The 12,421-nt window shown below is 42.7% G+C and overlaps 1 protein-coding gene across 13 annotated transcripts in view; it reads right to left on the reverse strand.

The window, feature by feature from the left end:
- ALPK1 (alpha kinase 1) overlaps positions 1 to 12,421 on the reverse strand; it is a 123,002-nt gene that overhangs the window by 97,601 nt on the left and 12,980 nt on the right. For 10 of the 13 annotated variants that reach the window (XR_011464452.1, XR_011464450.1, XR_011464451.1 and 7 more), the window contains one exon: positions 6,598 to 6,723. The exons of the other annotated variants lie outside the window; for them this stretch is intronic. The gene's annotated coding sequence lies outside the window, so the exon portion shown is untranslated. The remainder of the gene's footprint in view (positions 1 to 6,597; positions 6,724 to 12,421) is intronic. 13 annotated transcript variants of the gene reach the window in all.

Here is a 12,421-nt window from a genome sequence, read left to right on the forward strand (position 1 = left end):
CTTAGCTTAACTGCAACCTTTTAGAAGCTACCTGAACACCAGAACTACCTCATCCCGAGAGCTAGTGACTTTCTTCCTTTTGAAATGCATGAAGATGCTGTGATCGTAGAGTGAAGATCCTGTGATCGTATAGTGGTTAGGCCTCTGTGTAGTAAAATGAATGAAGAAATGAAATACATAAAATTAGGACACAAACACTGAGCTCTCTGGAGAGGTGTGTTCTCCGCTGGCAACAGTTAACAGGATGTTAGTCAATCTCTTGAGAGTTACTAACAATCTCTTGGTTAGTATAAATAAATGGATTAGGCTGTACACAGTCTGCTGCTCTTTTCTCTTCTTCTATTCTTTAGGAATAATATTTGTCTGCTGCTGCTGCTGCTGCTAAGTCGCTTCAGTCATGTCCGACTCTGTGCGACCCCATAGACGGCAGCCCACCAGGCTCCCCCGTCCCTGGGATTCTCCAGGCAAGAACACTGGAGTGGGTTGCCATTTCCTTCTCCAATGCATGAAAGTGAAAAGTGAAAGTGAAGTCGCTCAGTCGTGTCTGACTCTTAGCGACCCCATGGACTGCAGCCTACCAGGCTCCTCCGTCCATGGGATTTTCCAGGCAAGAGTACTGGAGTGGGGTGCCATTGCCTTCCCTGAATATTTGTCTGACACTGGTACAATTCCTCATGGGTAGGTTGCCTATCTTCCTTCTTTTTTTTTTTTTTTTGCTCTAAATTGACATTTCCACCTTTCTGCATGCTTATCCTACCCAAGCACATATATTCTTTAATTCTTTCAACATTTCTGCAAGTACCTACTGTGTGCCAAACACAAACAGTTTAAGGATAAAGAGATGAATATGATGCTGTTTCTGGACTCTGGAAGTCCACAGTTGTGGGGAGGCCAATGTGCAGACAATAATGTCAGCCTCATAATAAATGACAGGGCAGAGGCACCTTAGAAGTCTGAAGATGTCCCTCCACCTGACCAACAAGCTGAGCAGCCCTTTAGGGACAGTGACCCTGTTTTATAAGGCAGCACGTGGTCATCAGTCCGTCATGCTGGGGGAGTTGCTGAGCTTTTTTCACAACTGAAAGAACCAGCAGAACATCTCAGGCCACTGTAGGAGCAGGCAGTTTTGGAAAGTCACACTCATTTCCCTATAAACTCAAGTGTTATAGGTAGTTAAGACCTGGGATAGTAAAATCTGTACTCCAAAATAGAATTTTAAGGGAGAAAACCCCACATGTACCCAGTAGGCAGGGCACATACATTGTACAAAGTACTACAGAGCTCCCTTAGTAGCCCTGAATGCCCCGTATGGTGCTCTAGAAATCCTCGGCCAGTGAAATGATATCAATAAAGAATGGTAATTGGTCCCTAAAGAATTGCCTTGAGGAGGGTAACAGAGCAAATACACCACAGCAGCAGTAATCGAGCAAGGGAGGATATAATTATTTATAATATTCAGATCAAAAGATGTGGCTATTTTGGACATGCACAATGGGTTCAGATACAGAGTGAAGGTAACGTTTCTATATCACTCAAGAGATTTACAAGAAATCTATTTATGTTCCCTACTTGACAGTCCTTTTCCTTGTATTGCTAACTAGCAACCAGCATGACTACTCAACCAAAACATTTCTACCAGCAAATGCAGTCTTGTCTCTCAGTAGCACTCATGACTGAGGGTGGCCTCACTCTGACATTCAGGCTGATGGTCCCCTTGGGAGAAAGAACCCAGTGTGTCGGCAAAGGATGCTTTTGGCTCGGTGTGGGTTGTGCAACTTTTTAATAATGTATCCGCTTTTCTTAGTCCTCCCTTTAACAAAACAAAACCCACTGCTTTCCTTTCTATGTAGTCATTGCTTGATATTCACCCTATCCAAGTTCGCCATCTACAGGTCATATGGTTTACAGTTGCTTTTAAGGTCTTGAGAAGATCACATGTGAGAATTCACATGTGCCTCCTTTTGGGGGAGTTTACTCTGCTTCTGCTGCTATTTTGGCCACCTGATGCGAAGAACTGACTCATTTGAAAAGACCCTGATTCTGGGAAAGATTAAAGGCGGGAGGAGAAGGGGACGACAGAGGATGAGATGGTTGGATGGCATCACTGACTCAATGGACATGGGTTTGGGTAAACTCTGGGAGTTGGTGACGGACAGGGAGGCCTGGCGTGCTGCAGTCCATGGGGTCACAAAGAGTCGGACACAACTGAGCGAGTGAACTGAACTAAACTGAACTCTGCTGTTGACTGACACCACAGCCGATGGCTATCTATTGCATAACTACTGTGAAGAGACCTGAGCGCTGAAGACTTGATGCTTTTGAAGTGTGGTGTTGGAGAAGACTCTTGAGAGTCCCTTGGACTGCAAGGAGATCCAACCAGTCCATCCTAAAGGAGATCAGCCCTGGGATTTCTTTGGAAGGACTGATGCTAAAGCTGAAACTTCAATACTTTGGCCACCTCATGCAAAGAGTTGACTCATTGGAAAAGACTCTGATGCTGGGAGGGATTGGGGGCAGGAGAAGGGGACGACAGAGGATGAGATGGCTGGATGGCATCACCAACTCGATGGACGTGAGTTTGAGTGGACTCCGGGAGTTGGTGATGGACAGGGAGGCCTGGCGTGCTGCGATTCATGGGGTCGCAAAGAGTCGGACACGACTGAGCGACTGAACTGACTGACTGACTGACACTCTTGTTAGATGTTTCCTGGACTCTTCTTTTAGATTTGTCTACATGCAGGGATTTATTTGGAAAAGATAACAGTAAAGAAGAGCTATGAAATACATGTTTTAGTATGTTTAAGTTTCTAAACTTAAGCTTCTCGGATGGCACTAGTGGTAAAAAATCTGCCTGCCAATGCAGGATACACAAGAGAAGCGGGTTCACTCCTGTGTAGAGCCCCTGGGGTAGGAAATGGCAATCCACTCCATAATCTTGCCTGAAAAATCCCATGGACAGAGGAGCCTGGCAGGCTACAGCCCACGGGGTCGCAAAGAGTTGGACATGATTGAGCACGTGCTTACACATACACAAACTTAAAAAAAATGTAACCTCCCTTCCAGTTAACAGGAAAATAACACACTTTTCATTGATCCTTGTATTACAAAGCACTAATTATCCTAACCACCCTTACCACTTACTGAGCACTTGGTTGGTACTGTTGGCCTAGGAACTTACAGACATTATCTAATCTAATACTTACAGCATGTTTATAAGTATTTTTTATCTGCACTTTGTAGATGAGAAATCTGCAGCTCTAAGGGGTTAAGCAGCTTAGTCAAGGACACAGAGCTAGTTAGTAAGTTGGAGAGTTGGTTTTTGACATTGGTCTCACATCAAAACTATGCTCTTGAAAAATACACCATACTGCTTCCAGTATCTCATTTTTCCTTGTTTCAAGCCTATGATGGTTGCCAATGAATTTTTCAACTACTCTTCTGCCTCTCAGGTTTATATGTGTCCTCCCAAGGCAGGGAGCAGGAAAGAACAACCTTTTTCTACAGTGTGCTATACAACAGCCAAGAGTATAACCAGAAACTGTAAAGAAGTCTCTGTATCACCAAGTCACTCCAGGAGCATTCCAGAGTTCAGGGTAAAGCTGTGACTCACTGTTCTTCTTCCTCTACCTGGAGCTTAGGTTGGCAAGAGTGTCCTGATCATATCTGACACTCTCCATTGACTTTAAATAAAGTCACGTTCACTCAACAATGCCTAAAGTCTGATCCTGTCTCCAAAAGGATCCTCAGTTTGCAGTTTCTATCATGTTTTTCTTCAGAGGTTGCCTTTTAGGAAGATCAAGAAGCTTTATTTTGGGAGGTATTTTCTTTATTCTCAGTTGAATTTGAGTTTCTATTCATCCCCAAAAGGTGAGGTTCACTTGGACCAAGTGGAAACATGCCCACTGAAGTGGGAGATTCTTAGGTTTAATTTAGCTGCAAAGGAACAGAACACACCCAAACTAACTTTAGCATAAAGGAAAAATTATTGGATGGACACAGGGATATCTCATGGACATAGGTCAGAAAATGAAGGTTGTCTTCATGTGGGGTTGGAATCAGGAAATGGAAGGCTGTAGGAGGCAAAAGTAGTCTCTCTCTCTCTCACACACACACCCACCCCCCCACAGTCTGCTTTATTCATTCACACTAAGACTTACTGAAAGCCTGCTATTTCCCGCACCATGCTAGGTGCAAAGACCACAGAGGTGAATGGAATAGATAAGAATCTGATTTATTTCTCTCTGTAAACCATCCTTATCTGATCCACTGACCCTGGCTTTACCTGCCCTCCTGATTCATCCGCTTAATAGAAAATGGCCCAGTCTCAGCATCCTTAGTTCAAAGACAAAGTCTTAGTGCAACACACAGCTCATGACCTGTGGGCGTCATCTGTCCACGCACGGTCCAATCGGTTAAAACAGCAATGACTCTAATGGTGGTGGGGGTTGTCAGGGAAGAATAACAGAGCAAACCGTGTGAAAATGGGATGTTGGTAAAGAGCATATGGCTGGAAAAGAAGTGATGATCATCTCTACTGCAAAGATTTTCAAACATAGAAGGGTGATGAAAGTTTCCATAAACTCGAGGGGAGGAAAGGAAAGCAACTCAGGAAGGCTGAAAACTCACCATGAGGTGTGGTAGGGTCTCCAGGCATATGGCCTATGTTGGAAACCAGTTTGAGTCGGAGTGGAAGGCTCCAAGTGAAGAATGAGTTACTGAAAAGCCCTGTAACTCTGCCTCGGGGGAGCCTGGGTGACTTTCCTTGCAAGGGGAGAGAAAGGGAGCAAGGGAATTAGAGCTCGTAAAAAACAAGGCCTTCCTTGAAAAGTCTGAACAACTTGTGGCAGCCTAGAAGTTCAAGTAACCTAGGGTGGCTGAAACATTTGTGAACCTTGGAGGCAGTCGATCTCCAATTTTAAGAGCGACAGTGACACTGCTTGTAGAGATTGGAAAGCATCCTGAAAAACGGGGAGTGGAGAGGCCGAAAGTCGAAATAGGCAATAACAAAATTTTTGTGACTGTTGCCTAAGCTTTTTAGTCACTAGGGCTAATATGATCTTGGGAAACAGGAGTTACGATCATCAATGTAAAAAGTAACTCCCCTCTCAAGTCTGGGCTGCCACCTTGCATGTCTCGAGTCAGTTCAGTTCAGTTCAGTCGCTCAGTTGTGTCTGACTCTTTGCGACCCCATGGACTGCAGCACGCGAGGCTTCCCTGTCCATCACCAACTCCCGGAGCTTGCTCAAACTCATGTCCATCAAGTCGGTGATGCCATCCAACCATCTCATCCTCCGTTGTCCCTTTCTCCCGTCTCAAGTACCTCACCTCTATACACTGATAAGATATTTAAAGAGAATCTTGAGAAGAAAAGGTATTTCATTTGCTCAACTGCACATATCCAAGGAAGTATTTAATGCTAATCCAATTTACTAGCATACTCTAATTTACAGTTCAATTTACCATTTTGAGAGAGTAAAAGTCATACCTGATAAAAATCCTCTGATGAGTATAAAGTTCTTAAAACTTTCAAAGAAACTCAGTATGTGGCAAAAGGCTGCAGATATAAAGAACTACAGTTACTATACTACTGACTTAGCAAGTTACAGACATTGCCTTAGGTTATTTGGATTTAGTTGGTGGTTATTTTATATATGAGTCCTAGATTCACTTCTCATGAGGTAAAGTGTTTAGAAATTTTATTTGTTATAAAACCGGGTAGACTACTAAATCTTATTCTCATTAATCCTCTGATTTTTTTTTCTTCTTCTCAGATCAGATCAGATCAGATCAGTCACTCAGTCGTGTTCGACTCTTTTCGACCCCATGAATCACAGCACTCCAGGCCTCCCTGTCTATCACCAACTCTCGGAGTTCACTCACACTCACGTCCATCGAGTCAGTGATGCCATCTAGACATCTCATCCTCTGTTGTCCCCTTCTCCTCTTGCCCCCAATCCCTCCCAGCATCAGAGTCTTTTCCAATGAGTCAACTCTTCGTATGAGGTGGCCAAAGTACTGGAGTTTCAGCTTTAGCATCATTCCTTCCAAAGAAATCCCAGGGCTGATCTCCTTCAGAATGGACTGGTTGGATCTCCTTGCAGTCCAAGGGACTCTCAAGAGTCTTCTCAAACACCACAGTTCAAAAGCATCAATTCTTCGGCGCTCAGCTTTCTTCACAGTCCAACTCTCACATCCATACATAACCACAGGAAAAACCATAGCCTTAACTAGACGAACCTTTGTTGGCAAAGTAATGTCTCTGCTTTTGAATATGCTATCTAGGTTGGTCATAACTTTCCTTCCAAGGAGTAAGCTTCTTTTAATTTCATGGCTGCAGTCACCATCTGTAGTGATTTTGGAGCCCAGAAAAATAAAGTTGTCCGACTCTTTTAGACCCCATGGACTGTAGCCCACTAGGCTCCTCTGTCTGTAGGATTCTCCAGGCAAGAATACTGTAATGGGTTGCCAATTCCTTTTCCAGGGTCCTTCCCAATCCAGGATTGAACCCGGGTCTCCTGCATTGCAGGCAGACTCTGGGTATGTTATGAATGCCTGACCAATCTCTCCTTTCTGGGCTATCTATCAGGTTGTACTTACAGCAACTGTGAGGAATGAGGTAATGTCTCCCTCTGGGCCAAAGAGGATTCCTCAAATTCAGTGTTACTTGGCTGCAACACAAACCCACCAACATCCACCTGGACTGCTCAGTATCACTCCCTCGACCTAGGAAGACATGAGGAACTGATGTCAATATGATGGTCATGCTACTTGCCGGCTCTGAGTAGTGAAGTCCTTTGTCCTTGACCCAAGAGTCTCACGTCTTCAGTCAGCATCCATGGAGAAGTAGCAGGCTAACGTACTAACTCTAAGGAAAGTAAAATAAAAGCCCAGACCCTGAGACTTCATCTTGATTTCCAAGAATTTCATCGCCCTTAAACAAGCCTCTCACAGAGTAGAATTGCCAAAAAATCTGTTAACTAAAGTAGGATAAAGGCAAAAATGTCAACTTTATTCAATATATTTGTTTAAATTTGTAGCCTGCATATTACAAACTGTGTTCTTCAAAAGAAACCATTCTTAAAAATTAAGATCTGTGGTACTTTTCTTCCAGCAATACAAACTAACCAAAATGTTCGGGGTTTCTGCTATGTGTCGTGGTTTGCAGTAGAGATATAAAGGTGAATAAGACACAGTCCCATACTTTTAGGGCTCCAGCTTTGATAGAGACAGCAAGCACAAAGGTGTATCTCAAATACAAGACTGAGTATGGTCAGATACAGCTGAACTCTAAGCAAAGAGTGGGTGAAGAATAGGGAAGAGGAGATCTAGTTCAGTTATTATTTATTCAGAAGGTAAAACAAGAGTCAAACATTGAAGGATGGCAACTCTAACAAGTGGGAAAATGGGGAAGAGGCAGGGTGTAGGAAACAAGGGAAATGGTGTGAGGAGATGCACTGCAGACAGATGGTGTGGGATAGGGACACAGCCAGAGCAAAGGGCGAAATGATCTTGCAGATCCTAACTGGAGTCAGCAGCTGGTTCAGGGTGCCTGGACGCCACTGAGAGATGGTAAGTTCAGACGAGTTCTGTTTGAAGTGCCCATGAAAGCTTGCAGAGAAACCGTGTTCTCTACAAGAGGTGGGAAATGTGAGTTAAACTCAGGAGAGAGATTAGAACAGGAGATACATTTGGGAATAAGGGGCAATCCTTGAAGCTTTTACAAGAGAATAAAGGAGGCAAAGGTAGGGTATGCAGAGGACATGGACTTCTAGATTTCCAGGAGCCAAGCAATAAAACAGTAGCCTGCAAAAGAAGTAGCCGGCCAAGTGTGAGAACCAGGAGACTGTGGAGATGTGATACTGCATAACAAGTTCTACAGGAAGCCCCAGGGAGTGACTCAGTTTAGTTCAGTTCAGTTCAGTTGCTCAGTCATGTCTGACTCTTTGTGACCCCATGAATTGCAGCACGCCAGGCCTCCCTGTCCACCACCATCTCCTGGAGTTTACCCAAACTCATGTCCATTGAGTTGGTGATGCCATCCAGCCATCTCATCCTCTGTCATCCCCTTTTCCTCCTGCCCCCAATCCCTCCCAGCATCAGAGTCTTTCCAATGAGCCAACTCTTTGCATGAGGTGGCCAAAGTATTGGAGTTTCAGCTTCAACATCAGTCCTTCCAATGAACACCCAGGACTGATCTCCTTTAGAATGGACTGGTTGGATCTCCTTGCAGTCCAAGGGACTCTCAAGAGTCTTCTCTAACACCACAGTTCAAAAGCATCAATTCTTCTGCGCTCAGCTTTCTTCACAGTCCAACTTTCACATCCATACATGACCACAGGAAAAACCATAGCCTTGACTAGACAGACCTTTGTTGGCAAAGTAATGTCTCTGCTTTTGAATATGCTATCTAGTTTGGTCATAACTTTCCTTCCAAGGAGTAAGCGTCTTTTAATTTCATGGCTGCAATCACTATCTGCAGTGATTTTGGAGCCCCAAACAATAAAGTCTGATACTGTTTCCACTGTTTCCCTATCTATTTCCCATGAAGAAGAAGAGGCAACTAGATTGGATGATTGGGAAATTCCCATTGATTCTGTAAATAGAGGTTTCAGAGGAGGACAGAAGTTGATGGATGAGTGTCAAACAAGGAAGTGAAAGGGATGAATGTAGACTTAAATATAGACTACTATTTTAAGAAGTGCTGCTGTTAAAAGAAGGGAAAAGATAGAATATAGTCTCAAAGGAAATTTTATAAAGAGTCATTCAATTTGAATATGTGTGTAGGCTAAGGAGAAGATGTCAGAAGGCAAAATTTTTCAAAAGGAGAAGTGAAAGAAAGGGACAAGGAATAATGAGACAAGTCACAAAGTAGGTAAAAAGATGTCACTTTAACACAGAAGGGATAGGCTTGAATACAAGGTAGAATATTGTTTTTCTGAGACAGAATGGAAGGAGAAACAAATGGATAATGATTCAGAGAAAATCTGAGCATTCTCCATGTATAATCTGGTAACTTATGAGTCAGATACAAGGAAATTTGGCAGGCATAAATTCAACTTGAAAAGAGAGAACCTGGATTGAAACAAGTGCTGTGGAGAATTGAAAAGACAATTAAAAATGAAGAAAAGAATTGATAAGCATCTCTCAGAGCTCAGCTATGGCTCATCATAATGGATCCCATCAGAGTCAGCTGGGGCACTGTATTAGCTCGGGCCTAGAGAGCTGAGCGAACCCGGGTCTGGAAAGTGCATACAATGGAGGTCAAAGAGACAGAACAGAAGTCTATAGTGCTCGAAGAAATTTAGATCACCTTATTTAACCAAGGGGTCTAGACTCACAGGGAAGCTAGAGAGTCTAGAAGTGGACTCACAGCCTGGGAAAACTGCCAATGAAGACGAATGAAAAAGAAGAGGGGGGATTATATTCACACACCTGTTTTTCAGGTTTGATAGGGATCTGTAGTTTAGAGTGGATCAAGAGAGGACAGAGTCTCAGCGGCAGCTCCAGCTCAGGCTAGCCTGATGACTGGTGGAGTTGACTGAGGTGGTCAGGGAGGCCCGGGGCATTTTATAACACTTCAAATTAGCAAAGTGTTTTATTGCTGCTTATCAACTACCCAAATACTCTTCTGCAAAATTGTTTTCACACATCTGTAAATTTCACCTTATCCACTTTATGTATTGTTAAAACACAGGGATAATATAAATGGGTGTTAAGAACTTCAGAGAAGTTGTTCTTGAGTCCTTTTAAAAATTTTATTTACTTTCCAATTTGGGGGTTGAGCCCAAACTAATTTATTTATGGCCCTGTGGTAGACTGCTTTCCGTTTTTTCTCTCAACTATAACTAATGAATTAATTGTGAGGTTTTGTTTAAAGTCTCTCCTTCCCACTATATTATACCCTTCAACAAGTCAGGGAATGTGCCTGTTCCGTTCTGTACTATAGCCTGGAATATTCAACACCTAAAACAATTCCTAGCACATAAAGGTATTCCAAAAATACTTGCTGACGTGTGATTGCCAAGGGGAAGGAGGTGTGTGGAGGGATGGAGTGGGATTCTGGGGTTAGCCGATGCAAACTATTACATTTAGATGGATAGATAACAAGGACCTACTGCATAGCATAGAGAACTACATTCAATATCTTGTGACAAACCATAATAGAAAAGCATATATTTTTTAAAAAAGAATAGATATATATCTGGATATATATGTTTAACTGAATCACTTTGCTGTACAGCAGAAATTAGCACAACATTGTAAATCGACTCTAGTTCAATTGTAAAAGTTGTGGTTGTTAAATGTTTCTAAAAGAAGATACTGGCTAAATACGGGCAGCCTCTGTTAGTTGATTAGTGCTACTCATTGCTTACTGCATATATGATAAACTGGAAATGTTTCTTTTTATTTCATGAATATCTTTAATGTTCAAAGAGGATAAGATGCCTTTTATTGTCTCTGTAAACTATTACATTCTCTGCATACACTGTTGAAATGACAAGAAACAACATGCTTGCTTTTAACTCTTCCTCCAATCTCTTCCTTTCAAACTGATGTAAAATTTTCAGAGTATTTCTTAGTGTTAATCCTCATCAGTTTTAATAGAAATTTCCATAAATTTCTCATTGCATTGCATTATGAGATCATCTTCAGATTTTCTGAAATTTCTGTAGCAATGTTTATGTCATAGTCTCTAGCTCAGAAAATAAGCCAGTTAATTAGGATGTTAGTCAGAAGGAAAGTATCCATTCATTCAAATCATGGTCTTAACTATCTGAAATTGAAGAATCTGTAAATATTAGTCTTTATAGCGCCTCACTGCTGCCCTCTTCTGGTGGTACATAACAGCTTAGGTATATACTGCTGCTGCTAAGTCACGTCAGTCGTGTCCGACTCTGTGAGATCCCATAGACGGCAGCCCACCAGGCTCCCCTGTCCCTGGGATTCTCCAGGCAAGAACACTGGAGTGGGTTGCCATTTCCTTCTCCAATGCATGAGATAACTATTAATAGATGTTCATTTTTACTTGGGCTTCCCTGGGGGCTCAGGGGTAAATAGTCCACCTGCAATGTAGGAGACACAGGTGTAGTTCCTGGGTCGGGAAGATCCCCTGGAGAAGGAAAGGGCACAATCCACTCCACTCCAATCCAATCCACTATTCTTGCCTGGGAAATCCCATGGACAGAGGAGCCTGGAGAGGTACAGTTATCGGGATCGCAAAGAGTTGGACATGACTAAGTGACTGAGCACGCATGCATATTTTTACTTATAAATGAAAACAAATGTGGCGCTCCATAAAACAAAAAAGTTATAAATAAACTACAAGACTTAGTTATGGTGTAAGAAACTGGAAAGCTTTTTTGAAACATTAAAATAGTGACACATACCATTTACCTAACCAACAATCTTTTTTTAACTGTTTCAGTAAAAATCCATTAATTGTTTTGAATTTCAATATAGAAAAAATAATCCATTGTTTCATCTCTATGATATTCCACTGTAACAACAATAAAAATTACACTTGTGCTATGGAGAAAGAGTTTGCTAACAAAGGCTTCCCTTGTGGCTCAGCTGGTAAAGAATCCACCTGCAATGTGGGAGACCTGGATTTGATCCCTGGGTTGGGAAGATCCTCTGGTGAAGGGAAAGGCTACCCACTCCAGTATTCTGGCCTGGAGAATTCCATGGACTGTATAGTCCATGGGGTCACAAAGAACTGGACACGACTCAGCGACTTTCATTCACTCACTAGCATTGCAATGGAGAAGGAAATGGCAACCCACTCCAGAGTTCCTGCCTGGAGAATCCCAGGGACGGGGGAGCCTTGTGAGCTGCCGTCTATGGGGTCACCCAGAGTCGGACACAACAGAAGTGACTTAGCAGCAGCAGCATTGCAAGGCATGTTCAAATGGCTTGAGGAAGAAAAACATCTATTAAACTATTAGGGTATTTTAGAGTGGCTAAATATATGAAAGAAATACTGATAATTCAAAGAATATTATCTGTTTATGAAATGCTCCAGAGGTCCTTCACTAGCAAATAATGTAGTGGTTCTGAACATACACATGAACTGAAGCCTTTGTTCATGCGCTTGTCTTGACTCCTACCTTATTCTCACTACACATCCTACAGTCGACGAAGACTGACAAACTTCCCATAAATGAGGTCTCCACTCTGTCTCTCCTGCTGCTGCCGGTACAGGTCCTCTCCAGTTCATACTGTCAGCCTCTACACTGGTTTTCCTGTTATCTGTCTCTCTCTGTTTCCACACTCTACCCTTCATGGACTGCAGATAGCTTCTTAAAAACAGACCAGTGTCGCTTCTCTACTTAAAAATGTCTGCTGGCTTTCTGTTGCCTGTAGGATGAAGTCTAGGCCTCTGATCTTGGCAGGGAGAGTCCAGTCTGCCTTGCTCAGCTCT

The sequence above is a fragment of the Bos mutus genome, chromosome 6 (assembly GCF_027580195.1).
Source record: "Bos mutus isolate GX-2022 chromosome 6, NWIPB_WYAK_1.1, whole genome shotgun sequence".
NCBI lineage: Eukaryota > Metazoa > Chordata > Mammalia > Artiodactyla > Bovidae > Bos > Bos mutus.